Raw genomic sequence first — 26,932 nt, 5'->3', positions numbered from 1 at the left:
ACCATAGGTTCTCAAACTCAGTTCTCAGGACCCCACACAGTGTATGTTTTGCAGGTAACCCAGCAGGTGCACAGGTGTATTAATTACTCACTGACACATTTTAAAAAGTCCACTTGTGGAGCTAATTATTTACTTGTGGTTCTGCGAGGAGACCTGCAAAACATGCACTGTGTGGGGTTCTGAGAACCAAGTTTGAAAACCTGTGGAATAGACCAATAAAAAACCTAATATATTTTAAATGATTATTATTTGATAAAATGTCCGTAAAATGTACAATACAGTTCATGAGCACTAGTGTTGGCATGGTGTGATGTTAAAGGCTCTGATTTCTAATTAATTTAGTACAAGATCAAAAGTCCTTGACACCTATATTTGACATTAAACTATACTAGCTATTATATTTCACAAAGTTTACATATTAATATTGAAGCAAATTAAAATAAAATGTATCAGATATTTCTGCCAACAGGAAAAATGTTTTGATTTCCAAGTAGCACCATCAAATTGAGGTCAGGTAGTTGTGGCCGAGTGGTTAAGGCGATGGACTTGAAATCCATTGGGGTTTCCCCGCACAGGTTCAAATCCTGCCAGCTACGTACTGCTTTTTATGCATGTAGAAAGCTAAGCTCATTTGTCCTTGATAACTTTATTTTCCATGAGACTAAAGTAGCTTTTACATTTCCCAAAATTTAACTTACTGTAAAAGCTACCAAAAAAGGAAAACATTGATTTTGCACACAGCTTGTCAGTGAAACAACATTAAGGTAGTTGTGGCCGAGTGGTTAAGGTGATGGACTCAAAATCCATTTGCTTTTCAAGCTGGTTTAAAAACGAAATGCATTCAAGATGAAGAGAATCAAAGCATGTTATGTTTAAGAATTGAGTTCTCAATCTCAGCTTAGCTCACCTACATATATATCCTGTTTTACAATGGACTTCTTTTTAAACCATATAATCTCAGACAGTGTCTTCCTGCATTCTATGTACATGCTTGTGACCTTGTATAAATGTTTCTCAGTGGCAACTTGTGCATGCAGATTCTTTCTATCTGGATTTACAGCTGTAGAGATGTAATGAAAGGTAAGAAATAATGTCTGGTAATCAACAAACTATTAATTGTGCAGTGTCAGTTGTTCTAATTCCAAACTTTATTAAGGAATAGACCATAAGTTCTCAAACTCAGTCCTCTGGACCCCACACAGTGTATGTTTTGCAGGTAACCCAGCAGGTGCACAGGTGTATTAATTACTCACTGACACATTTTAAAAAGTCCACTTGTGGAGCTAATTATTTACTTGTGGTTCTGCGAGGAGACCTGCAAAACATGCACTGTGTGGGGTTCTGAGAACCAAGTTTGAGAACCTGTGGAATAGACCAATAAAAAACCTAATATATTTTAAATGATTATTATTTGATAAAATGTCCGTAAAATGTACAATACAGTTCATGAGCACTAGTGTTGGCATGGTGTGATGTTAAAGGCTCTGATTTCTAATTAATTTAGTACAAGATCAAAAGTCCTTGACACCTATATTTGACATTAAACTATACTAGCTATTATATTTCACAAAGTTTACATATTAATATTGAAGCAAATTAAAATAAAATGTATCAGATATTTCTGCCAACAGGAAAAAAAATTTGATTTCCAAATAGCACCATCCAATTGAGGTCAGGTAGTTGTGGCCGAGTGGTTAAGGCGATGGACTTGAAATCCATTGGTGTTTCCCCGCGCAGGTTCAAATCCTGCTAGCTACGTACTGCTTTTTATGCATGTAGAAAGCTAAGCTCATTTGTCCTTAATAACTTTATTTTCCATGAAACTAAAGTAGCTTTTACATTTCCCAAAATTTAACTTACTGTGAAAGCTACCAAAAAAGGAAAACATTGATTTTGCACACAGCTTGTCAGTGAAACAACATTAAGGTAGTTGTGGCCGAGTGTTAAGGTGATGGACTCAAAATCCATTTGCTTTTCAAGCTGGTTTAAAAACGAAATGCATTCAAGATGAAGAGAATCAAAGCATGTTATGTTTAAGAATTGAGTTCTCAATCTCAGCTTAGCTCACCTACATATATATCCTGTTTTACAATGGACTTCTTTTTAAACCATATAATCTCAGACAGTGTCTTACTGCATTCTATGTACATGCTTGTGACCTTGTATAAATGTTTCTCAGTGGCAACTTGTGCATGCAGATTCTTTCTATCTGGATTTACAGCTGTAGAGATGTAATGAAAGGTAAGAAATAATGTCTGGTAATCAACAAACTATTAATTGTGCAGTGTCAGTTGTTCTAATTCCAAACTTTATTAAGGAATAGACCATAAGTTCTCAAACTCAGTCCTCTGGACCCCACATAGTGTATGTTTTGCAGGCAACCCAACAGGTGCACAGGTGTATTAATTACTCACTGACACATTTTAAAAAGTCCACTTGTGGAGCTAATTATTTACTTGTGGTTCTGCGAGGAGACCTGCAAAACATGCACTGTGTGGGGTTCTGAGAACCGAGTTTGAGAACCTGTGGAATAGACCAATGAAAAACCTAATATATTTTAAATGATTATTATTTGATAAAATGTCTGTAAAATGTACAATACAGTTCTTGAGCACTAGTGTTGGCATGGTGTGATGTTAAAGGCTCTGATTTCTAATTAATTTAGCACAAGATCAAAAGTCCTTGACACCTATATTTGACATTAAACTATACTAGCTATTATATTTCACAAAGTTTACATATTAATATTGAAGCAAATTAAAATAAAATGTATCAGATATTTCTGCCAACAGGAAAAATGTTTTGATTTCCAAGTAGCACCATCCAATTGAGGTCAGGTAGTTGTGGCCGAGTGGTTAAGGCGATGGACTTGAAATCCATTGGGGTTTCCCCGCGCAGGTTCAAATCCTGCCAGCTACGTACTTCTTTTTATGCATGTAGAAAGCTAAGCTCATTTGTCCTTGATAACTTTATTTTCCATGAAACTAAAGTAGCTTTTACATTTCCCAAAATTTAACTTACTGTAAAAGCTACCAAAAAAGGAAAACATTGATTTTGCACACAGCTTGTCAGTGAAACAACATTAAGGTAGTTGTGGCCGAGTGGTTAAGGTGATGGACTCAAAATCCATTTGCTTTTCAAGCTGGTTTAAAAACGAAATGCATTCAAGATGAAGAGAATCAAAGCATGTTATGTTTAAGAATTGAGTTCTCAATCTCAGCTTAGCTCACCTACATATATATCCTGTTTTACAATGGACTTCTTTTTAAACCATATAATCTCAGACAGTGTCTTTCTGCATTCTATGTACATACTTGTGACCTTGTATAAATGTTTCTCAGTGGCAACTTGTGCATGCAGATTCTTTCTATCTGGATTTACAGCTGTAGAGATGTAATGAAAGGTAAGAAATAATGTCTGGTAATCAACAAACTATTAATTGTGCAGTGTCAGTTGTTCTAATTCCAAACTTTATTAAGGAATGGACCATAGGTACTCAAACTCAGTTCTCAGGACCCCACACAGTGTATGTTTTGCAGGTAACCCAGCAGGTGCACAGGTGTATTAATTACTCACTGACACATTTTAAAAAGTCCACTTGTGGAGCTAATTATTTACTTGTGGTTCTGCGAGGAGACCTGCAAAACATGCACTGTGTGGGGTTCTGAGGACCGAGTTTGAGAACCTGTGGAATAGACCAATGAAAAACCTAATATATTTTAAATGATTATTATTTGATAAAATGTCCGTAAAATGTACAATACAGTTCTTGAGCACTAGTGTTGGCATGGTGTGATGTTAAAGGCTCTGATTTCTAATTAATTTAGTACAAGATCAAAAGTCCTTGACACCTATATTTGACATTAAACTATACTAGCTATTATATTTCACAAAGTTTACATATTAATATTGAAGCAAATAAAAATAAAATGTATCAGATATTTCTGCCAACAGGAAAAATGTTTTGATTTCCAAATAGCACCATCCAATTAAGGTCAGGTAGTTGTGGCCGAGTGGTTAAGGCGATGGATTTGAAATCCATTGGGGTTTCCCCGCACAGGTTCAAATCCTGCCAGCTACGTACTGCTTTTTATGCATGTAGAAAGCTAAGCTCATTTGTCCTTGATAACTTTATTTTCCATGAAACTAAAGTAGCTTTTACATTTCCCAAAATTTAACTTACTGTAAAAGCTACCAAAAAAGGAAAACATTGATTTTGCACACAGCTTGTCAGTGAAACAACATTAAGGTAGTTGTGGCCGAATGGTTAAGGTGATGGACTCAAAATCCATTTGCTTTTCAAGCTGGTTTAAAAATGAAATGCATTCAAGATGAAGAGAATCAAAGCATGTTATGTTTAAGAATTGAGTTCTCAATCTCAGCTTAGCTCACCTACATATATATCCTGTTTTACAATGGACTTCTTTTTAAACCATATAATCTCAGACAGTGTCTTCCTGCATTCTATGTACATGCTTGTGACCTTGTATAAATGTTTCTCAGTGGCAACTTGTGCATGCAGATTCTTTCTATCTGGATTTACAGCTGTAGAGATGTAATGAAAGGTAAGAAAAAATGTCTGGTAATTAACAAACTATTAATTGTGCAGTGTCAGTTGTTATAATTCCAAACTTTATTAAGGAATGGACCATAGGTTCTCAAACTCAGTTCTCAGGACCCCACACAGTGTATGTTTTGCAGGTAACCCAGCAGGTGCACAGGTGTATTAATTACTCACTGACACATTTTAAAAAGTCCACTTGTGGAGCTAATTATTTACTTGTGGTTCTGCGAGGAGACCTGCAAAACATGCACTGTGTGGGGTTCTGAGAACCAAGTTTGAAAACCTGTGGAATAGACCAATAAAAAACCTAATATATTTTAAATGATTATTATTTGATAAAATGTCCGTAAAATGTACAATACAGTTCATGAGCACTAGTGTTGGCATGGTGTGATGTTAAAGGCTCTGATTTCTAATTAATTTAGTACAAGATCAAAAGTCCTTGACACCTATATTTGACATTAAACTATACTAGCTATTATATTTCACAAAGTTTACATATTAATATTGAAGCAAATTAAAATAAAATGTATCAGATATTTCTGCCAACAGGAAAAATGTTTTGATTTCCAAGTAGCACCATCAAATTGAGGTCAGGTAGTTGTGGCCGAGTGGTTAAGGCGATGGACTTGAAATCCATTGGGGTTTCCCCGCACAGGTTCAAATCCTGCCAGCTACGTACTGCTTTTTATGCATGTAGAAAGCTAAGCTCATTTGTCCTTGATAACTTTATTTTCCATGAGACTAAAGTAGCTTTTACATTTCCCAAAATTTAACTTACTGTAAAAGCTACCAAAAAAGGAAAACATTGATTTTGCACACAGCTTGTCAGTGAAACAACATTAAGGTAGTTGTGGCCGAGTGGTTAAGGTGATGGACTCAAAATCCATTTGCTTTTCAAGCTGGTTTAAAAACGAAATGCATTCAAGATGAAGAGAATCAAAGCATGTTATGTTTAAGAATTGAGTTCTCAATCTCAGCTTAGCTCACCTACATATATATCCTGTTTTACAATGGACTTCTTTTTAAACCATATAATCTCAGACAGTGTCTTCCTGCATTCTATGTACATGCTTGTGACCTTGTATAAATGTTTCTCAGTGGCAACTTGTGCATGCAGATTCTTTCTATCTGGATTTACAGCTGTAGAGATGTAATGAAAGGTAAGAAATAATGTCTGGTAATCAACAAACTATTAATTGTGCAGTGTCAGTTGTTCTAATTCCAAACTTTATTAAGGAATAGACCATAAGTTCTCAAACTCAGTCCTCTAGACCCCACACAGTGTATGATTTGCAGGTAACCCAGCAGGTGCATATGTGTATTAATTACTCACTGACACATTTTGAAAAGTCCACTTGTGGAGCTAATTATTTACTTGTGGTTCTGCGAGGAGACCTGCAAAACATGCACTGTGTGGGGTTCTGAGAATCAAGTTTGAGAACCTGTGGAATAGACCAATAAAAAACCTAATATATTTTAAATGATTATTATTTGATAAAATGTCCGTAAAATGTACAATACAGTTCATGAGCACTAGTGTTGGCATGGTGTGATGTTAAAGGCTCTGATTTCTAATTAATTTAGTACAAGATCAAAAGTCCTTGACACCTATATTTGACATTAAACTATACTAGCTATTATATTTCACAAAGTTTACATATTAATATTGAAGCAAATTAAAATAAAATGTATCAGATATTTCTGCCACCAGGAAAAATGCTTTGATTTCCAAGTAGCACCATCCAATTGAGGTCAGATAGTTGTGGCCGAGTGGTTAAGGTGATGGACTTAAAATCCATTGGGGTTTCCCCGCGCAGGTTCAAATCCTGCCAGCTACGTACTGCTTTTTATGCATGTAGAAAGCTAAGCTCATTTGTCCTTGATAACTTTATTTTCCATGAGACTAAAGTAGCTTTTACATTTCCCAAAGTTTAACTTACTGTAAAAGCTACCAAAAAAGGAAAACATTGATTTTGCACACAGCTTGTCAGTGAAACAACATTAAGGTAGTTGTGTCCAAGTGGTTAAGGTGATGGACTCGAAATCCATTTGCTTTTCAAGCTGGTTTAAAAACGAAATGCATTCAAGATGAAGAAAATCAAAGCATGTTATGTTTAAGAATTGAGTTCTCAATCTCAGCTTAGCTCACCTACATATATATCCTGTTTTACAATGGACTTCTTTTTAAACCATATCATCTCAGACAGTGTCTTCCTGCATTCTATGTACATGCTTGTTTGTGACCTTGTATAAATGTTTCTCAGTGGCAACTTGTGCATGCAGATTCTTTCTATCTGAATTTACAGCTGTAGAGATGTAATGAAAGGTAAGAAAAAATGTCTGGTAATTAACAAACTATTAATTGTGCAGTGTCAGTTGTTATAATTCCAAACTTTATTAAGGAATGGACCATAGGTTCTCAAACTCAGTTCTCAGGACCCCACACAGTGTATGTTTTGCAGGTAACCCAGCAGGTGCACAGGTGTATTAATTACTCACTGACACATTTTAAAAAGTCCACTTGTGGAGCTAATTATTTACTTGTGGTTCTGCGAGGAGACCTGCAAAACATGCACTGTGTGGGGTTCTGAGAACCAAGTTTGAAAACCTGTGGAATAGACCAATAAAAAACCTAATATATTTTAAATGATTATTATTTGATAAAATGTCCGTAAAATGTACAATACAGTTCATGAGCACTAGTGTTGGCATGGTGTGATGTTAAAGGCTCTGATTTCTAATTAATTTAGTACAAGATCAAAAGTCCTTGACACCTATATTTGACATTAAACTATACTAGCTATTATATTTCACAAAGTTTACATATTAATATTGAAGCAAATTAAAATAAAATGTATCAGATATTTCTGCCAACAGGAAAAATGTTTTGATTTCCAAGTAGCACCATCCAATTGAGGTCAGGTAGTTGTGGCCGAGTGGTTAAGGCGATGGACTTGAAATCCATTGGGGTTTCCCCGCGCAGGTTCAAATCCTGCCAGCTACATACTGCTTTTTATGCATGTAGAAAGCTAAGCTCATTTGTCCTTGATAACTTTATTTTCCATGAGACTAAAGTAGCTTTTACATTTCCCAAAATTTAACTTACTGTAAAAGCTACCAAAAAAGGAAAACATTGATTTTGCACACAGCTTGTCAGTGAAACAACATTAAGGTAGTTGTGGCCGAGTGGTTAAGGTGATGGACTCAAAATCCATTTGCTTTTCAAGCTGGTTTAAAAACGAAATGCATTCAAGATGAAGAGAATCAAAGCATGTTATGTTTAAGAATTGAGTTCTCAATCTCAGCTTAGCTCACCTACATATATATCCTGTTTTACAATGGACTTCTTTTTAAACCATATAATCTCAGACAGTGTCTTCCTGCATTCTATGTACATGCTTGTTTGTGACCTTGTATAAATGTTTCTCAGTGGCAACTTGTGCATGCAGATTCTTTCTATCTGGATTTACAGCTGTAGAGATGTAATGAAAGGTAAGAAAAAATGTCTGGTAATTAACAAACTATTAATTGTGCAGTGTCAGTTGTTATAATTCCAAACTTTATTAAGGAATGGACCATAGGTTCTCAAACTCAGTTCTCAGGACCCCACACAGTGTATGTTTTGCAGGTAACCCAGCAGGTGCACAGGTGTATTAATTACTCACTGACACATTTTAAAAAGTCCACTTGTGGAGCTAATTATTTACTTGTGGTTCTGCGAGGAGACCTGCAAAACATGCACTGTGTGGGGTTCTGAGAACCGAGTTTGAGAACCTGTGGAATAGACCAATGAAATACCTAATATATTTTAAATGATTATTATTTGATAAAATGTCCATAAAATGTACAATACAGTTCATGAGCACTAGTGTTGGCATGGTGTGATGTTAAAGGCTCTGATTTCTAATTAATTTAGTACAAGATCAAAAGTCCTTGACACCTATATTTGACATTAAACTATACTAGCTATTATATTTCACAAAGTTTACATATTAATATTGAAGCAAATTAAAATAAAATGTATCAGATATTTCTGCCAACAGGAAAAATGTTTTGATTTCCAAGTAGCACCAACCAATTGAGGTCAGGTAGTTGTGGCCGAGTGGTTAAGGTGATGGACTTGAAATCCATTGGGGTTTCCCCGTGCAGGTTCAAATCCTGCCAGCTACGTACTGCTTTTTATGCATGTAGAAAGCTAAGCTCATTTGTCCTTGATAACTTTATTTTCCATGAGACTAAAGAAGCTTTTACATTTCCCAAAATTTAACTTACTGTAAAAGCTACCAAAATAGGAAAACATTGATTTTGCACACAGCTTGTCAGTGAAACAACATTAAGGTAGTTGTGGCCAAGTGGTTTAAGTGATGGACTCGAAATCCATTTGCTTTTCAAGCTGGTTTAAAAACTAAATGCATTCAAGATGAAGAGAATCAAAGCATGTTATGTTTAAGAATTGAGTTCTCAATCTCAGCTTAGCTCACCTACATATATATCCTGTTTTACAATGGACTTCTTTTTAAACCATATAATCTCAGACAGTGTCTTCCTGCATTCTATGTACATGCTTGTGACCTTGTATAAATGTTTCTCAGTGGCAACTTGTGCATGCAGATTCTTTCTATCTGGTTTTACAGCTGTAGAGATGTAATGAAAGGTAAGAAATAATGTCTGGTAATCAACAAACTATTAATTGTGCAGTGTCAGTTGTTCTAATTCCAAACTTTATTAAGGAATAGACCATAAGTTCTCCAACTCAGTCCTCTGGACCCCACACACTGTATGTTTTGCAGGTAAACCAGCAGGTGCATATGTGTATTAATTACTCACTGACACATTTTAAAAAGTCCACTTGTGGAGCTAATTATTTACTTGTGGTTCTGCGAGGAGACCTGCAAAACATGCACTGTGTGGGGTTCTGAGAACCGAGTTTGAGACCCTGTGGAATAGACCAATGAAAAACCTAATATATTTTAAATGATTATTATTTGATAAAATGTCCGTAAAATGTACAATACAGTTCATGAGCACTAGTGTTGGCATGGTGTGATGTTAAAGGTTCTGATTTCTAATTAATTTAGTACAAGATCAAAAGTCCTTGACACCTATATTTGACATTAAACTATACTAGCTATTATATTTCACAAAGTTTACATATTGATATTGAAGCAAATTAAAATAAAATGTATCAGATATTTCTGCCAACAGGAAAAAAAATTTGATTTCCAAGTAGCACCAACCAATTGAGGTCAGGTAGTTGTGGCCGAGTGGTTAAGGTGATGGACTTGAAATCCATTGGTGTTTCCCTGCGCAGGTTCAAATCCTGCCAGCTACGTACTGCTTTTTATGCATGTAGAAAGCTAAGCTCATTTGTCCTTGATAACTTTATTTTCCATGAGACTAAAGAAGCTTTTACATTTCCCAAAATTTAACTTACTGTAAAAGCTACCAAAAAAGGAAAACATTGATATTGCACACAGCTTGTCAGTGAAACAACATTAAGGTAGTTGTGGCCAAGTGGTTTAAGTGATGGACTCGAAATCCATTTGCTTTTCAAGCTGGTTTAAAAACGAAATGCATTCAAGATGAAGAGAATCAAAGCATGTTATGTTTAAGAATTGAGTTCTCAATCTCAGTTTAGCTCACCTACATATATATCCTGTTTTACAATGGACTTCTTTTTAAACCATATAATCTCAGACAGTGTCTTCCTGCATTCTATGTACATGCTTGTGACCTTGTATAAATGTTTCTCAGTGGCAACTTGTGCATGCAGATTCTATCTATCTGGTTTTACAGCTGTAAAGATGTAATGAAAGGTAAGAAATAATGTCTGGTAATCAACAAACTATTAATTGTGCAGTGTCAGTTGTTCTAATTCCAAACTTTATTAAGGAATAGACCATAAGTTCTCCAACTCAGTCCTCTGGACCCCACACACTGTATGTTTTGCAGGTAAACCAGCAGGTGCATATGTGTATTAATTACTCACTGACACATTTTAAAAAGTCCACTTGTGGAGCTTATTATTTACTTGTGGTTCTGCGAGGAGACCTGCAAAACATGCACTGTGTGGGGTTCTGAGAACCGAGTTTGAGAACCTGTGGAATAGACCAATGAAAAACCTAATATATTTTAAATGATTATTATTTGATAAAATGTCCGTAAAATGTACAATACAGTTCATGAGCACTAGTGTTGGCATGGTGTGATGTTAAAGGCTCTGATTTCTAATTAATTTAGTACAAGATCAAAAGTCCTTGACACCTATATTTGACATTAAACTATACTAGCTATTATATTTCACAAAGTTTACATATTAATATTGAAGCAAATTAAAATAAAATGTATCAGATATTTCTGCCAACAGGAAAAATGTTTTGATTTCCAAGTAGCACCATCCAATTGAGGTCAGGTAGTTGTGGCCGAGTGGTTAAGGCAATGGACTTGAAATCCATTGGGGTTTCCCTTTGCAGGTTCAAATCCTGCCAGCTACGTACTGCTTTTTATGCATGTAGAAAGCTAAGCTCATTTGTCCTTGATAACTTTATTTTCCATGAAACTAAAGTAGCTTTTACATTTCCCAAAATTTAACTTACTGTAAAAGCTACCAAAAAAGGAAAACATTGATTTTGCACACAGCTTGTCAATGAAACAACATTAAGGTAGTTGTGGCCGAGTGGTTAAGGTGATGGACTCGAAATCCATTTGCTTTTCAAGCTGGTTTAAAAACGAAATGCATTCAAGATGAAGAGAATCAAAGCATGTTATGTTTAAGAATTGAGTTCTCAATCTCAGCTTAGCTCACCTACATATATATCCTGTTTTACAATGGACTTCTTTTTAAACCATATAATCTCAGACAGTGTCTTCCTGCATTCTATGTACATGCTTGTGACCTTGTATAAATGTTTCTCAGTGGCAACTTGTGCATGCAGATTCTTTCTATCTGGTTTTACAGCTGTAGAGATGTAATGAAAGGTAAGAAATAATGTCTGGTAATCAACAAACTATTAATTGTGCAGTGTCAGTTGTTCTAATTCCAAACTTTATTAAGGAATAGACCATAAGTTCTCCATCTCAGTCCTCTGGACCCCACACACTGTATGTTTTGCAGGTAAACCAGCAGGTGCATATGTGTATTAATTACTCACTGACATATTTTAAAAAGTCCACTTGTGGAGCTAATTATTTACTTGTGGTTCTGCGAGGAGACCTGCAAAACATGCACTGTGTGGGGTTCTGAGAACCGAGTTTGAGAACCTGTGGAATAGACCAATGAAAAACCTAATATATTTTAAATGATTATTATTTGATAAAATGTCCGTAAAATGTACAATACAGTTCATGAGCACTAGTGTTGGCATGGTGTGATGTTAAAGGTTCTGATTTCTAATTAATTTAGTACAAGATCAAAAGTCCTTGACACCTATATTTGACATTAAACTATACTAGCTATTATATTTCACAAAGTTTACATATTGATATTGAAGCAAATTAAAATAAAATGTATCAGATATTTCTGCCAACAGGAAAAAAAATTTGATTTCCAAGTAGCACCAACCAATTGAGTTCAGGTAGTTGTGGCCGAGTGGTTAAGGTGATGGACTTGAAATCCATTGGTGTTTCCCTGCGCAGGTTCAAATCCTGCCAGCTACGTACTGCTTTTTATGCATGTAGAAAGCTAAGCTCATTTGTCCTTGATAACTTTATTTTCCATGAGACTAAAGAAGCTTTTACATTTCCCAAAATTTAACTTACTGTAAAAGCTACCAAAAAAGGAAAACATTGATATTGCACACAGCTTGTCAGTGAAACAACATTAAGGTAGTTGTGGCCAACTGGTTTAAGTGATGGACTCGAAATCCATTTGCTTTTCAAGCTGGTTTAAAAACGAAATGCATTCAAGATGAAGAGAATCAAAGCATGTTATGTTTAAGAATTGAGTTCTCAATCTCAGTTTAGCTCACCTACATATATATCCTGTTTTACAATGGACTTCTTTTTAAACCATATAATCTCAGACAGTGTCTTCCTGCATTCTATGTACATGCTTGTGACCTTGTATAAATGTTTCTCAGTGGCAACTTGTGCATGCAGATTCTATCTATCTGGTTTTACAGCTGTAAAGATGTAATGAAAGGTAAGAAATAATGTCTGGTAATCAACAAACTATTAATTGTGCAGTGTCAGTTGTTCTAATTCCAAACTTTATTAAGGAATAGACCATAAGTTCTCCAACTCAGTCCTCTGGACCCCACACACTGTATGTTTTGCAGGTAAACCAGCAGGTGCATATGTGTATTAATTACTCACTGACACATTTTAAAAAGTCCACTTGTGGAGCTTATTATTTACTTGTGGTTCTGCGAGGAGACCTGCAAAACATGCACTGTGTGGGGTTCTGAGAACCGAGTTTGAGAACCTGTGGAATAGACCAATGAAAAACCTAATATATTTTAAATGATTATTATTTGATAAAATGTCCGTAAAATGTACAATACAGTTCATGAGCACTAGTGTTGGCATGGTGTGATGTTAAAGGCTCTGATTTCTAATTAATTTAGTACAAGATCAAAAGTCCTTGACACCTATATTTGACATTAAACTATACTAGCTATTATATTTCACAAAGTTTACATATTAATATTGAAGCAAATTAAAATAAAATGTATCAGATATTTCTGCCAACAGGAAAAATGTTTTGATTTCCAAGTAGCACCATCCAATTGAGGTCAGGTAGTTGTGGCCGAGTGGTTAAGGCGATGGGCTTGAAATCCATTGGGGTTTCCCCGCGCAGGTTCAAATCCTGCCAGCTACGTACTGCTTTTTATGCATGTAGAAAGCTAAGCTCATTTGTCCTTGATAACTTTATTTTCCATGAAACTAAAGTAGCTTTTACATTTCCCAAAGTTTAACTTACTGTAAAAGCTACCAAAAAAGGAAAACATTGATTTTGCACACAGCTTGTCAATGAAACAACATTAAGGTAGTTGTGGCCGAGTGGTTAAGGTGATGGACTCAAAATCCATTTGCTTTTCAAGCTGGTTTAAAAACGAAATGCATTCAAGATGAAGAGAATCAAAGCATGTTATGTTTAAGAATTGAGTTCTCAATCTCAGTTTAGCTCACCTACATATATATCCTGTTTTACAATGGACTTCTTTTTAAACCATATAATCTCAGACAGTGTCTTCCTGCATTCTATGTACATGCTTGTGACCTTGTATAAATGTTTCTCAGTGGCAACTTGTGCATGCAGATTCTTTCTATCTGGATTTACAGCTGTAGAGATGTAATGAAAGGTAAGAAATAATGTCTGTTAATCAACAAACTATTAATTGTGCAGTGTCAGTTGTTATAATTCCAAACTTTATTAAGGAATGGACCATAGGTTCTCAAACTCAGTTCTCAGGACCCCACACAGTGTATGTTTTGCAGGTAACCCAGCAGGTGCACAGGTGTATTAATTACTCACTGACACATTTTAAAAAGTCCACTTGTGGAGCAAATTATTTACTTGTGGTTCTGCGAGGAGACCTTCAAAACATGCACTGTGTGGGGTTCTGAGAACCGAGTTTGAGAACCTGTGGAATAGACCAATGAAAAACCTAATATATTTTAAATGATTATTATTTGATAAAATGTCCGTAAAATGTACAATACAGTTCATGAGCACTAGTGTTGGCATGGTGTGATGTTAAGGGCTCTGATTTCTAATTAATTTAGTACAAGATCAAAAGTCCTTGACACCTATATTTGACATTAAACTATACTAGCTATTATATTTCACAAAGTTTACATATTAATATTGAAGCAAATTAAAATAAAATGTATCAGATATTTCTGCCAACAGGAAAAATGTTTTGATTTCCAAGTAGCACCATCCAATTGAGGTCAGGTAGTTGTGGCCGAGTGGTTAAGGTGATGGACTTGAAATCCATTGGGGTTTCCCCGCACAGGTTCAAATCCTGCCAGCTACGTACTGCTTTTTATGCATGTAGAAAGCTAAGCTCATTTGTCCTTGATAACTTTATTTTCCATGAGACTAAAGTAGCTTTTACATTTCCCAAAGTTTAACTTACTGTAAAAGCTACCAAAAAAGGAAAACATTGATTTTGCACACAGCTTGTCAGTGAAACAACATTAAGGTAGTTGTGGCCAAGTGGTTAAGGTGATGGACTCGAAATCCATTTGCTTTTCAAGCTGGTTTAAAAACGAAATGCATTCAAGATGAAGAGAATCAAAGCATGTTATGTTTAAGAATTGAGTTCTCAATCTCAGTTTAGCTCACCTACATATATATCCTGTTTTACAATGGACTTCTTTTTAAACCATATAATCTCAGACAGTGTCTTCCTGCATTCTATGTACATGCTTGTTTGTGACCTTGTATAAATGTTTCTCAGTGGCAACTTGTGCATGCAGATTCTTTCTATCTGGATTTACAGCTGTAGAGATGTAATGAAAGGTAAGAAAAAATGTCTGGTAATTAACAAACTATTAATTGTGCAGTGTCAGTTGTTATAATTCCAAACTTTATTAAGGAATGGACCATAGGTTCTCAAACTCAGTTCTCAGGACCCCACACAGTGTATGTTTTGCAGGTAACCCAGCAGGTGCACAGGTGTATTAATTACTCACTGACACATTTTAAAAAGTCCACTTGTGGAGCTAATTATTTACTTGTGGTTCTGCGAGGAGACCTGCAAAACATGCACTGTGTGGGGTTCTGAGAACCGAGTTTGAGAACCTGTGGAATAGACCAATGAAAAACCTAATATATTTTAAATGATTATTATTTGATAAAATGTCCGTAAAATGTACAATACAGTTCATGAGCACTAGTGTTGGCATGGTGTGATGTTAAAGGCTCTGATTTCTAATTAATTTAGTACAAGATCAAAAGTCCTTGACACCTATATTTGACATTAAACTATACTAGCTATTATATTTCACAAAGTTTACATATTAATATTGAAGCAAATTAAAATAAAATGTATCAGATATTTCTGCCAACAGGAAAAATGTTTTGATTTCCAAGTAGCACCATCCAATTGAGGTCAGGTAGTTGTGGCCGAGTGGTTAAGGCGATGGGCTTGAAATCCATTGGGGTTTCCCCGCGCAGGTTCAAATCCTGCCAGCTACGTACTGCTTTTTATGCATGTAGAAAGCTAAGCTCATTTGTCCTTGATAACTTTATTTTCCATGAAACTAAAGTAGCTTTTACATTTCCCAAAGTTTAACTTACTGTAAAAGCTACCAAAAAAGGAAAACATTGATTTTGCACACAGCTTGTCAATGAAACAACATTAAGGTAGTTGTGGCCGAGTGGTTAAGGTGATGGACTCAAAATCCATTTGCTTTTCAAGCTGGTTTAAAAACGAAATGCATTCAAGATGAAGAGAATCAAAGCATGTTATGTTTAAGAATTGAGTTCTCAATCTCAGTTTAGCTCACCTACATATATATCCTGTTTTACAATGGACTTCTTTTTAAACCATATAATCTCAGACAGTGTCTTCCTGCATTCTATGTACATGCTTGTGACCTTGTATAAATGTTTCTCAGTGGCAACTTGTGCATGCAGATTCTTTCTATCTGGATTTACAGCTGTAGAGATGTAATGAAAGGTAAGAAATAATGTCTGTTAATCAACAAACTATTAATTGTGCAGTGTCAGTTGTTATAATTCCAAACTTTATTAAGGAATGGACCATAGGTTCTCAAACTCAGTTCTCAGGACCCCACACAGTGTATGTTTTGCAGGTAACCCAGCAGGTGCACAGGTGTATTAATTACTCACTGACACATTTTAAAAAGTCCACTTGTGGAGCAAATTATTTACTTGTGGTTCTGCGAGGAGACCTTCAAAACATGCACTGTGTGGGGTTCTGAGAACCGAGTTTGAGAACCTGTGGAATAGACCAATGAAAAACCTAATATATTTTAAATGATTATTATTTGATAAAATGTCCGTAAAATGTACAATACAGTTCATGAGCACTAGTGTTGGCATGGTGTGATGTTAAGGGCTCTGATTTCTAATTAATTTAGTACAAGATCAAAAGTCCTTGACACCTATATTTGACATTAAACTATACTAGCTATTATATTTCACAAAGTTTACATATTAATATTGAAGCAAATTAAAATAAAATGTATCAGATATTTCTGCCAACAGGAAAAATGTTTTGATTTCCAAGTAGCACCATCCAATTGAGGTCAGGTAGTTGTGGCCGAGTGGTTAAGGTGATGGACTTGAAATCCATTGGGGTTTCCCCGCACAGGTTCAAATCCTGCCAGCTACGTACTGCTTTTTATGCATGTAGAAAGCTAAGCTCATTTGTCCTTGATAACTTTATTTTCCATGAGACTAAAGTAGCTTTTACATTTCCCAAAGTTTAACTTACTGTAAAAGCTACCAAAAAAGGAAAACATTGATTTTGCACACAGCTTGTCAGTGAAACAACATTAAGGTAGTTGTGGCCAAGTGGTTAAGGTGATGGACTCGAAATCCATTTGCTTTTCAAGCTGGTTTAAAAACGAAATGCATTCAAGATGAAGAGAATCAAAGCATGTTATGTTTAAGAATTGAGTTCTCAATCTCAGTTTAGCTCACCTACATATATATCCTGTTTTACAATGGACTTCTTTTTAAACCATATAATCTCAGACAGTGTCTTCCTGCATTCTATGTACATGCTTGTTTGTGACCTTGTATAAATGTTTCTCAGTGGCAACTTGTGCATGCAGATTCTTTCTATCTGGATTTACAGCTGTAGAGATGTAATGAAAGGTAAGAAAAAATGTCTGGTAATTAACAAACTATTAATTGTGCAGTGTCAGTTGTTATAATTCCAAACTTTATTAAGGAATGGACCATAGGTTCTCAAACTCAGTTCTCAGGACCCCACACAGTGTATGTTTTGCAGGTAACCCAGCAGGTGCACAGGTGTATTAATTACTCACTGACACATTTTAAAAAGTCCACTTGTGGAGCTAATTATTTACTTGTGGTTCTGCGAGGAGACCTGCAAAACATGCACTGTGTGGGGTTCTGAGAACCGAGTTTGAGAACCTGTGGAATAGACCAATGAAAAACCTAATATATTTTAAATGATTATTATTTGATAAAATGTCCGTAAAATGTACAATACAGTTCATGAGCACTAGTGTTGGCATGGTGTGATGTTAAAGGCTCTGATTTCTAATTAATTTAGTACAAGATCAAAAGTCCCTGACACCTATATTTGACATTAAACTATACTAGCTATTATATTTCACAAAGTTTACATATTAATATTGAAGCAAATTAAAATAAAATGTATCAGATATTTCTGCCAACAGGAAAAATGTTTTGATTTCCAAGTAGCACCATCCAATTGAGTTCAGGTAGTTGTGGCCGAGTGGTTAAGGCGATGGACTTGAAATCCATTGGGGTTTCCCCGTGCAGGTTCAATTCCTGCCAGCTACGTACTGCTTTTTATGCATGTAGAAAGCTAAGCTCATTTGTCCTTGATAACTTTATTTTCCATGAAACTAAAGTAGCTTTTACATTTCCCAAAGTTTAACTTACTGTAAAAGCTACCAAAAAAGGAAAACATTGATTTTGCACACAGCTTGTCAATGAAACAACATTAAGGTAGTTGTGGCCGAGTGGTTAAGGTGATGGACTCAAAATCCATTTGCTTTTCAAGCTGGTTTAAAAACAAAATGCATTCAAGATGAAAAGAATCAAAGCATGTTATGTTTAAGAATTGAGTTCTCAATCTCAGTTTAGCTCACCTACATATATATCCTGTTTTACAATGGACTTCTTTTTAAACCATATAATCTCAGACAGTGTCTTCCTGCATTCTATGTACATGCTTGTTTGTGACCTTGTATAAATGTTTCTCAGTGGCAACTTGTGCATGCAGATTCTTTCTATCTGGATTTACAGCTGTAGAGATGTAATGAAAGGTAAGAAAAAATGTCTGGTAATTAACAAACTATTAATTGTGCAGTGTCAGTTGTTATAATTCCAAACTTTATTAAGGAATGGACCATAGGTTCTCAAACTCAGTTCTCAGGACCCCACACAGTGTATGTTTTGCAGTTAACCCAGCAGGTGCACAGGTGTATTAATTACTCACTGACACATTTTAAAAAGTCCACTTGTGGAGCTAATTATTTACTTGTGGTTCTGCGAGGAGACCTGCAAAACATGCACTGTGTGGGGTTCTGAGAACCGAGTTTGAGAACCTGTGGAATAGACCAATGAAAAACCTAATATATTTTAAATGATTATTATTTGATAAAATGTCCGTAAAATGTACAATACAGTTCATGAGCACTAGTGTTGGCATGGTGTGATGTTAAAGGCTCTGATTTCTAATTAATTTAGTACAAGATCAAAAGTCCCTGACACCTATATTTGACATTAAACTATACTAGCTATTATATTTCACAAAGTTTACATATTAATATTGAAGCAAATTAAAATAAAATGTATCAGATATTTCTGCCAACAGGAAAAATGTTTTGATTTCCAAGTAGCACCATCCAAATGAGTTCAGGTAGTTGTGGCCGAGTGGTTAAGGCGATGGACTTGAAATCCATTGGGGTTTCCCCGCACAGGTTCAATTCCTGCCAGCTACGTACTGCTTTTTATGCATGTAGAAAGCTAAGCTCATTTGTCCTTGATAACTTTATTTTCCATGAAACTAAAGTAGCTTTTACATTTCCCAAAGTTTAACTTACTGTAAAAGCTACCAAAAAAGGAAAACATTGATTTTGCACACAGCTTGTCAATGAAACAACATTAAGGTAGTTGTGGCCGAGTGGTTAAGGTGATGGACTCAAAATCCATTTGCTTTTCAAGCTGGTTTAAAAACAAAATGCATTCAAGATGAAAAGAATCAAAGCATGTTATGTTTAAGAATTGAGTTCTCAATCTCAGCTTAGCTCACCTACATATATATCCTGTTTTACAATGGACTTCTTTTTAAACCATATAATCTCAGACAGTGTCTTCCTGCATTCTATGTACATGCTTGTGACCTTGTATAAATGTTTCTCAGTGGCAACTTGTGCATGCAGATTCTTTCTATCCGGATGTACAGCTGTAGAGATGTAATGAAAGGTCAGAAATAATGTCTGGTAATCAACAAACTATTAATTGTGCAGTGTCAGTTGTTCTAATTCCAAACTTTATTAAGGAATAGACCATAAGTTCTCAAACTCAGTCCTCAGGACCCCACACAGTGTATGTTTTGCAGGTAACCCAGCAGTTGCATATGTGTATTAATTACTCACTGACACATTTTAAAAAGTCCACTTGTGGAGCTAATTATTTACTTGTGGTTCTGCGAGGAGACCTGCAAAACTTGCACTGTGTGGGGTTCTGGGAACCAAGTTTGAGAACATGTGGAATAGACCAATAAAAAACCTAATATATTTTAAATGATTATTATTTGATAAAATGTCCGTAAAATGTACAATACAGTTCATGAGCACTAGTGTTGGCATGGTGTGATGTTAAAGGCTCTGATTTCTAATTAATTTAGTACAAGATTAAAAGTCCTTGACACCTATATTTGACATTAAACTATACTAGCTATTATATTTCACAAAGTTTACATATTAATATTGAAGCAAATTAAAATAAAATGTATCAGATATTTCTGCCAACAGGAAAAATGTTTTGATTTCCAAGTAGCACCATCCAATTGAGGTCTGGTAGTTGTGGCCGAGTGGTTAAGGCGATGGACTTGAAATCCTATTGGTGTTTCCCCGCACAGGTTCAAATCCTGCCAGCTACGTACTGCTTTTTATGCATGTAGAAAGCTAAGCTCATTTGTCCTTGATAACTTTATTTTCCATGAAACTAAAGTAGCTTTTACATTTCCCAAAATTTAACTTACTGTAAAAGCTACCAAAAAAGGAAAACATTTATTTTGCACACAGCTTGTCAGTGAAACAACATTAAGGTAGTTGTGGCCGAGTGGTTAAGGTGATGGACTCAAAATCCATTTGCTTTTCAAGCTGGTTTAAAAACGAAATGTATTCAAGATGAAGAGAATCAAAGCATGTTATGTTTAAGAATTGAGTTCTCAATCTCAGCTTAGCTCACCTACATATATATCCTGTTTTACAATGGACTTCTTTTTAAACCATATAATCTCAGACAGTGTCTTCCTGCATTCTATGTACATGCTTGTGACCTTGTATAAATGTTTCTCAGTGGCAACTTGTGCATGCAGATTCTTTCTATCTGGATTTACAGCTGTAGAGATGTAATGAAAGGTAAGAAATAATGTCTGTTAATCAACAAACTATTAATTGTGCAGTGTCAGTTGTTATAATTCCAAACTTTATTAAGGAATGGACCATAGGTTCTCAAACTCAGTTCTCAGGACCCCACACAGTGTATGTTTTGCAGGTAACCCAGCAGGTGCACAGGTGTATTAATTACTCACTGACACATTTTAAAAAGTCCACTTGTGGAGCTAATTATTTACTTGTGGTTCTGCGAGGAGACCTTCAAAACATGCACTGTGTGGGGTTCTGAGAACCGAGTTTGAGAACCTGTGGAATAGACCAATGAAAAACCTAATATATTTTAAATGATTATTATTTGATAAAATGTCCGTAAAATGTACAATACAGTTCATGAGCACTAGTGTTGGCATGGTGTGATGTTAAAGGCTCTGATTTCTAATTAATTTAGTACAAGATCAAAAGTCCTTGACACCTATATTTGACATTAAACTATACTAGCTATTATATTTCACAAAGTTTACATATTAATATTGAAGCAAATTAAAATAAAATGTATCAGATATTTCTGCCAACAGGAAAAATGTTTTGATTTCCAAGTAGCACCATCCAATTGAGGTCAGGTAGTTGTGGCCGAGTGGTTAAGGTGGTGGACTTGAAATCCATTGGGGTTTCCCCGCACAGGTTCAAATACTGCCAGCTACGTACTGCTTTTTATGCATGTAGAAAGCTAAGCTCATTTGTCCTTGATAACTTTATTTTCCATGAGACTAAAGTAGCTTTTACATTTCTCAAAGTTTAACTTACTGTAAAAGCTACCAAAAAAGGAAAACATTGATTTTGCACACAGCTTGTCAGTGAAACAACATTAAGGTAGTTGTGGCCAAGTGGTTAAGGTGATGGACTCGAAATCCATTTGCTTTTCAAGCTGGTTTAAAAACGAAATGCATTCAAGATAAAGAGAATCAAAGCATGTTATGTTTAAGAATTGAGTTCTCAATCTCAGTTTAGCTCACCTACATATATATCCTGTTTTACAATGGACTTCTTTTTAAACCATATAATCTCAGACAGTGTCTTCCTGCATTCTATGTACATGCTTGTTTGTGACCTTGTATAAATGTTTCTCAGTGGCAACTTGTGCATGCATATTCTTTCTATCTGGATTTACAGCTGTAGAGATGTAATGAAAGGTAAGAAAAAATGTCTGGTAATTAACAAACTATTAATTGTGCAGTGTCAGTTGTTATAATTCCAAACTTTATTAAGGAATGGACCATAGGTTCTCAAACTCAGTTCTCAGGACCCCACACAGTGTATGTTTTGCAGGTAACCCAGCAGGTGCACAGGTGTATTAATTACTCACTGACACATTTTAAAAAGTCCACTTGTGGAGCTAATTATTTACTTGTGGTTCTGCGAGGAGACCTGCAAAACATGCACTGTGTGGGGTTCTGAGAACCGAGTTTGAGAACCTGTGGAATAGACCAATGAAAAACCTAATATATTTTAAATGATTATTATTTGATAAAATGTCCGTAAAATGTACAATACAGTTCATGAGCACTAGTGTTGGCATGGTGTGATGTTAAAGGCTCTGATTTCTAATTAATTTAGTACAAGATCAAAAGTCCTTGACACCTATATTTGACATTAAACTATACTAGCTATTATATTTCACAAAGTTTACATATTAATATTGAAGCAAATTAAAATAAAATGTATCAGATATTTCTGCCACCAGGAAAAATGTTTTGATTTCCAAGTAGCACCATCCAGTTGAGTTCAGGTAGTTGTGGCCGAGTGGTTAAGGCGATGGACTTGAATTCGATTGGGGTTTCCCCGCGCAGGTTCAAATCCTGCTAGCTACGTACTGCTTTTTATGCATGTAGAAAGCTAAGCTCATTTGTCCTTGATAACTTTATTTTCCATGAAACTAAAGTAGCTTTTACATTTTCCAAAGTTTAACTTACTGTAAAAGCTACCAAAAAAGGAAAACATTGATTTTGCACACAGCTTGTCAATGAAACAACATTAAGGTAGTTGTGGCCGAGTGGTTAAGGTGATGGACTCAAAATCCATTTGCTTTTCAAGCTGGTTTAAAAACAAAATGCATTCAAGATGAAAAGAATCAAAGCATGTTATGTTTAAGAATTGAGTTCTCAATCTCAGTTTAGCTCACCTACATATATATCCTGTTTTACAATGGACTTCTTTTTAAACCATATAATCTCAGACAGTGTCTTCCTGCATTCTATGTACATGCTTGTTTGTGACCTTGTATAAATGTTTCTCAGTGGCAACTTGTGCATGCAGATTCTTTCTATCTGGATTTACAGCTGTAGAGATGTAATGAAAGGTAAGAAAAAATGTCTGGTAATTAACAAACTATTAATTGTGCAGTGTCAGTTGTTATAATTCCAAACTTTATTAAGGAATGGACCATAGGTTCTCAAACTCAGTTCTCAGGACCCCACACAGTGTATGTTTTGCAGTTAACCCAGCAGGTGCACAGGTGTATTAATTACTCACTGACACATTTTAAAAAGTCCACTTGTGGAGCTAATTATTTACTTGTGGTTCTGCGAGGAGACCTGCAAAACATGCACTGTGTGGGGTTCTGAGAACCGAGTTTGAGAACCTGTGGAATAGACCAATGAAAAACCTAATATATTTTAAATGATTATTATTTGATAAAATGTCCGTAAAATGTACAATACAGTTCATGAGCACTAGTGTTGGCATGGTGTGATGTTAAAGGCTCTGATTTCTAATTAATTTAGTACAAGATCAAAAGTCCCTGACACCTATATTTGACATTAAACTATACTAGCTATTATATTTCACAAAGTTTACATATTAATATTGAAGCAAATTAAAATAAAATGTATCAGATATTTCTGCCAACAGGAAAAATGTTTTGATTTCCAAGTAGCACCATCCAATTGAGGTCAGGTAGCTGTGGCCGAGTGGTTAAGGCGATGGACTTGAAATCCATTGGGGTTTCCCCGCGCAGGTTCAATTCCTGCCAGCTACGTACTGCTTTTTATGCATGTAGAAAGCTAAGCTCATTTGTCCTTGATAACTTTATTTTCCATGAAACTAAAGTAGCTTTTACATTTCCCAAAGTTTAACTTACTGTAAAAGCTACCAAAAAAGGAAAACATTGATTTTGCACACAGCTTGTCAATGAAACAACATTAAGGTAGTTGTGGCCGAGTGGTTAAGGTGATGGACTCAAAATCCATTTGCTTTTCAAGCTGGTTTAAAAACAAAATGCATTCAAGATGAAAAGAATCAAAGCATGTTATGTTTAAGAATTGAGTTCTCAATCTCAGCTTAGCTCACCTACATATATATCCTGTTTTACAATGGACTTCTTTTTAAACCATATAATCTCAGACAGTGTCTTCCTGCATTCTATGTACATGCTTGTGACCTTGTATAAATGTTTCTCAGTGGCAACTTGTGCATGCAGATTCTTTCTATCTGGATGTACAGCTGTAGAGATGTAATGAAAGGTCAGAAATAATGTCTGGTAATCAACAAACTATTAATTGTGCAGTGTCAGTTGTTCTAATTCCAAACTTTATTAAGGAATAGACCATAAGTTCTCAAACTCAGTCCTCAGGACCCCACACAGTGTATGTTTTGCAGGTAACCCAGCAGTTGCATATGTGTATTAATTACTCACTGACACATTTTAAAAAGTCCACTTGTGGAGCTAATTATTTACTTGTGGTTCTGCGAGGAGACCTGCAAAACTTGCACTGTGTGGGGTTCTGGGAACCAAGTTTGAGAACATGTGGAATAGACCAATAAAAAACCTAATATATTTTAAATGATTATTATTTGATAAAATGTCCGTAAAATGTACAATACAGTTCATGAGCACTAGTGTTGGCATGGTGTGATGTTAAAGGCTCTGATTTCTAATTAATTTAGTACAAGATTAAAAGTCCTTGACACCTATATTTGACATTAAACTATACTAGCTATTATATTTCACAAAGTTTACATATTAATATTGAAGCAAATTAAAATAAAATGTATCAGATATTTCTGCCAACAGGAAAAATGTTTTGATTTCCAAGTAGCACCATCCAATTGAGGTCTGGTAGTTGTGGCCGAGTGGTTAAGGCGATGGACTTGAAATCCTATTGGTGTTTCCCCGCACAGGTTCAAATCCTGCCAGCTACGTACTGCTTTTTATGCATGTAGAAAGCTAAGCTCATTTGTCCTTGATAACTTTATTTTCCATGAAACTAAAGTAGCTTTTACATTTCCCAAAATTTAACTTACTGTAAAAGCTACCAAAAAAGGAAAACATTTATTTTGCACACAGCTTGTCAGTGAAACAACATTAAGGTAGTTGTGGCCGAGTGGTTAAGGTGATGGACTCAAAATCCATTTGCTTTTCAAGCTGGTTTAAAAACGAAATGTATTCAAGATGAAGAGAATCAAAGCATGTTATGTTTAAGAATTGAGTTCTCAATCTCAGCTTAGCTCACCTACATATATATCCTGTTTTACAATGGACTTCTTTTTAAACCATATAATCTCAGACAGTGTCTTCCTGCATTCTATGTACATGCTTGTGACCTTGTATAAATGTTTCTCAGTGGCAACTTGTGCATGCAGATTCTTTCTATCTGGATTTACAGCTGTAGAGATGTAATGAAAGGTAAGAAATAATGTCTGGTAATCAACAAACTATTAATTGGGCAGTGTCAGTTGTTATAATTCCAAACTTTATTAAGGAATGGACCATAGGTTCTCAAACTCAGTTCTCAGGACCCCACACAGTGTATGTTTTGCAGGTAACCCAGCAGGTGCACAGGTGTATTAATTACTCACTGACACATTTTAAAAAGTCCACTTGTGGAGCTAATTATTTACTTGTGGTTCTGCGAGGAGACCTTCAAAACATGCACTGTGTGGGGTTCTGAGAACCGAGTTTGAGAACCTGTGGAATAGACCAATGAAAAACCTAATATATTTTAAATGATTATTATTTGATAAAATGTCCGTAAAATGTACAATACAGTTCATGAGCACTAGTGTTGGCATGGTGTGATGTTAAAGGCTCTGATTTCTAATTAATTTAGTACAAGATCAAAAGTCCTTGACACCTATATTCGACATTAAACTATACTAGCTATTATATTTCACAAAGTTTACATATTAATATTGAAGCAAATTAAAATAAAATGTATCAGATATTTCTGCCAACAGGAAAAATGTTTTGATTTCCAAGTAGCACCATCCAATTGAGGTCAGGTAGCTGTGGCCGAGTGGTTAAGGTGGTGGACTTGAAATCCATTGGGGTTTCCCCGCACAGGTTCAAATCCTGCCAGCTACGTACTGCTTTTTATGCATGTAGAAAGCTAAGCTCATTTGTCCTTGATAACTTTATTTTCCATGAGACTAAAGTAGCTTTTACATTTCTCAAAGTTTAACTTACTGTAAAAGCTACCAAAAAAGGAAAACATTGATTTTGCACACAGCTTGTCAGTGAAACAACATTAAGGTAGTTGTGGCCAAGTGGTTAAGGTGATGGACTCGAAATCCATTTGCTTTTCAAGCTGGTTTAAAAACGAAATGCATTCAAGATGAAGAGAATCAAAGCATGTTATGTTTAAGAATTGAGTTCTCAATCTCAGTTTAGCTCACCTATATATATATATCCTGTTTTACAATGGACTTCTTTTTAAACCATATAATCTCAGACAGTGTCTTCCTGCATTCTATGTACATGCTTGTTTGTGACCTTGTATAAATGTTTCTCAGTGGCAACTTGTGCATGCATATTCTTTCTATCTGGATTTACAGCTGTAGAGATGTAATGAAAGGTAAGAAAAAATGTCTGGTAATTAACAAACTATTAATTGTGCAGTGTCAGTTGTTATAATTCCAAACTTTATTAAGGAATGGACCATAGGTTCTCAAACTCAGTTCTCAGGACCCCACACAGTGTATGTTTTGCAGGTAACCCAGCAGGTGCACAGGTGTATTAATTACTCACTGACACATTTTAAAAAGTCCACTTGTGGAGCTAATTATTTACTTGTGGTTCTGCGAGGAGACCTGCAAAACATGCACTGT

At 35.4% G+C, this 26,932-nt stretch overlaps 23 non-coding genes across 23 annotated transcripts; all 23 read left to right on the top strand.

Annotated features, from left to right (window-relative positions):
- The first annotated feature begins 514 nt into the window (after window positions 1-514).
- TRNAS-UGA (transfer RNA serine (anticodon UGA)) lies at window positions 515-596 on the top strand. Its single transcript has one exon. It is a non-coding gene; the product is annotated as a tRNA-Ser (tRNA).
- A 1,080-nt stretch (window positions 597-1,676) lies between these two features.
- On the top strand, window positions 1,677-1,758 carry TRNAS-UGA (transfer RNA serine (anticodon UGA)). The gene has a single exon. It is a non-coding gene; the product is annotated as a tRNA-Ser (tRNA).
- A 1,079-nt stretch (window positions 1,759-2,837) lies between these two features.
- On the top strand, window positions 2,838-2,919 carry TRNAS-UGA (transfer RNA serine (anticodon UGA)). The gene has a single exon. It is a non-coding gene; the product is annotated as a tRNA-Ser (tRNA).
- Window positions 2,920-3,999: 1,080 nt separating this feature from the next.
- On the top strand, window positions 4,000-4,081 carry TRNAS-UGA (transfer RNA serine (anticodon UGA)). Its single transcript has one exon. It is a non-coding gene; the product is annotated as a tRNA-Ser (tRNA).
- Window positions 4,082-5,161: 1,080 nt separating this feature from the next.
- Window positions 5,162-5,243, top strand: TRNAS-UGA (transfer RNA serine (anticodon UGA)). Its single transcript has one exon. It is a non-coding gene; the product is annotated as a tRNA-Ser (tRNA).
- Window positions 5,244-6,323: 1,080 nt separating this feature from the next.
- TRNAL-UAA (transfer RNA leucine (anticodon UAA)) lies at window positions 6,324-6,405 on the top strand. The gene has a single exon. It is a non-coding gene; the product is annotated as a tRNA-Leu (tRNA).
- A 1,084-nt stretch (window positions 6,406-7,489) lies between these two features.
- TRNAS-UGA (transfer RNA serine (anticodon UGA)) lies at window positions 7,490-7,571 on the top strand. Its single transcript has one exon. It is a non-coding gene; the product is annotated as a tRNA-Ser (tRNA).
- A 1,084-nt stretch (window positions 7,572-8,655) lies between these two features.
- Window positions 8,656-8,737, top strand: TRNAS-UGA (transfer RNA serine (anticodon UGA)). Its single transcript has one exon. It is a non-coding gene; the product is annotated as a tRNA-Ser (tRNA).
- Window positions 8,738-9,817: 1,080 nt separating this feature from the next.
- Window positions 9,818-9,899, top strand: TRNAS-UGA (transfer RNA serine (anticodon UGA)). The gene has a single exon. It is a non-coding gene; the product is annotated as a tRNA-Ser (tRNA).
- A 1,080-nt stretch (window positions 9,900-10,979) lies between these two features.
- TRNAS-UGA (transfer RNA serine (anticodon UGA)) lies at window positions 10,980-11,061 on the top strand. Its single transcript has one exon. It is a non-coding gene; the product is annotated as a tRNA-Ser (tRNA).
- Window positions 11,062-12,141: 1,080 nt separating this feature from the next.
- TRNAS-UGA (transfer RNA serine (anticodon UGA)) lies at window positions 12,142-12,223 on the top strand. Its single transcript has one exon. It is a non-coding gene; the product is annotated as a tRNA-Ser (tRNA).
- A 1,080-nt stretch (window positions 12,224-13,303) lies between these two features.
- TRNAS-UGA (transfer RNA serine (anticodon UGA)) lies at window positions 13,304-13,385 on the top strand. Its single transcript has one exon. It is a non-coding gene; the product is annotated as a tRNA-Ser (tRNA).
- Window positions 13,386-14,465: 1,080 nt separating this feature from the next.
- TRNAS-UGA (transfer RNA serine (anticodon UGA)) lies at window positions 14,466-14,547 on the top strand. The gene has a single exon. It is a non-coding gene; the product is annotated as a tRNA-Ser (tRNA).
- Window positions 14,548-15,631: 1,084 nt separating this feature from the next.
- TRNAS-UGA (transfer RNA serine (anticodon UGA)) lies at window positions 15,632-15,713 on the top strand. Its single transcript has one exon. It is a non-coding gene; the product is annotated as a tRNA-Ser (tRNA).
- Window positions 15,714-16,793: 1,080 nt separating this feature from the next.
- TRNAS-UGA (transfer RNA serine (anticodon UGA)) lies at window positions 16,794-16,875 on the top strand. The gene has a single exon. It is a non-coding gene; the product is annotated as a tRNA-Ser (tRNA).
- Window positions 16,876-17,959: 1,084 nt separating this feature from the next.
- On the top strand, window positions 17,960-18,041 carry TRNAS-UGA (transfer RNA serine (anticodon UGA)). The gene has a single exon. It is a non-coding gene; the product is annotated as a tRNA-Ser (tRNA).
- A 1,084-nt stretch (window positions 18,042-19,125) lies between these two features.
- On the top strand, window positions 19,126-19,207 carry TRNAS-UGA (transfer RNA serine (anticodon UGA)). The gene has a single exon. It is a non-coding gene; the product is annotated as a tRNA-Ser (tRNA).
- A 1,080-nt stretch (window positions 19,208-20,287) lies between these two features.
- Window positions 20,288-20,370, top strand: TRNAS-UGA (transfer RNA serine (anticodon UGA)). The gene has a single exon. It is a non-coding gene; the product is annotated as a tRNA-Ser (tRNA).
- A 1,080-nt stretch (window positions 20,371-21,450) lies between these two features.
- On the top strand, window positions 21,451-21,532 carry TRNAS-UGA (transfer RNA serine (anticodon UGA)). Its single transcript has one exon. It is a non-coding gene; the product is annotated as a tRNA-Ser (tRNA).
- A 1,084-nt stretch (window positions 21,533-22,616) lies between these two features.
- On the top strand, window positions 22,617-22,698 carry TRNAS-UGA (transfer RNA serine (anticodon UGA)). Its single transcript has one exon. It is a non-coding gene; the product is annotated as a tRNA-Ser (tRNA).
- A 1,084-nt stretch (window positions 22,699-23,782) lies between these two features.
- TRNAS-UGA (transfer RNA serine (anticodon UGA)) lies at window positions 23,783-23,864 on the top strand. The gene has a single exon. It is a non-coding gene; the product is annotated as a tRNA-Ser (tRNA).
- A 1,080-nt stretch (window positions 23,865-24,944) lies between these two features.
- On the top strand, window positions 24,945-25,027 carry TRNAS-UGA (transfer RNA serine (anticodon UGA)). The gene has a single exon. It is a non-coding gene; the product is annotated as a tRNA-Ser (tRNA).
- Window positions 25,028-26,107: 1,080 nt separating this feature from the next.
- On the top strand, window positions 26,108-26,189 carry TRNAS-UGA (transfer RNA serine (anticodon UGA)). Its single transcript has one exon. It is a non-coding gene; the product is annotated as a tRNA-Ser (tRNA).
- The last annotated feature ends 743 nt before the right edge of the window (window positions 26,190-26,932 follow it).

This window comes from Pseudophryne corroboree, chromosome 11, assembly GCF_028390025.1.
Source record: "Pseudophryne corroboree isolate aPseCor3 chromosome 11, aPseCor3.hap2, whole genome shotgun sequence".
NCBI classification, from domain to species: Eukaryota; Metazoa; Chordata; class Amphibia; order Anura; family Myobatrachidae; genus Pseudophryne; species Pseudophryne corroboree.
The sequence above is the reverse complement of the archived record's forward strand: the minus strand, read 5'-3'. Positions and strand labels throughout refer to the sequence as shown.